Here is a 477-nt window from a genome sequence, read left to right as displayed (position 1 = left end):
TCGGCCCCGCGGGTCCCCTCTCTGACCCGGGCGAAAGCCACCGAGAAGCCAGACGGACCCCTGCCCAGCCGCCTGGCGGGTGGCTTGGAGCAGCCGCTCGGCAGCGCTGCCCTGGGAGTGCTCGGCGTCGCTTGTTCCCTCATATACGGAACTGGAGGGCCGTCAGCTCCGCGAGCGCACAACCAGCCGACCTCCGCCCAGCGGCAGGTCGCAGAAATCACGCCGGCTTGTACGATGACGTAGGCGGAGGCAGAGCGCAACAGCGACCCCTTGGCGACAAGCGCGATCTCCGCGGAGAGCACGTCTACTCGCCGAGGGAGAGCACGTCTACTCGCCCAGGGAGAGCACGTCTACTCGCCCAGGGAGAGCACGTCTACTCGCCGAGGGAGAGCACGTCTACTCGCCGAGGGAGAGCACGTCTACTCGCCCAGGGAGAGCACGTCTACTCGCCCAGGGAGAGCACGTCTACTCGCCCAG

This window comes from Melanerpes formicivorus, unplaced genomic scaffold (genome assembly GCF_026170545.1).
Source record: "Melanerpes formicivorus ecotype bairdi unplaced genomic scaffold, bMelFor1.0.p_v2 SCAF_767, whole genome shotgun sequence".
NCBI lineage: Eukaryota > Metazoa > Chordata > Aves > Piciformes > Picidae > Melanerpes > Melanerpes formicivorus.
This window is presented reverse-complemented; position numbering follows the sequence as displayed.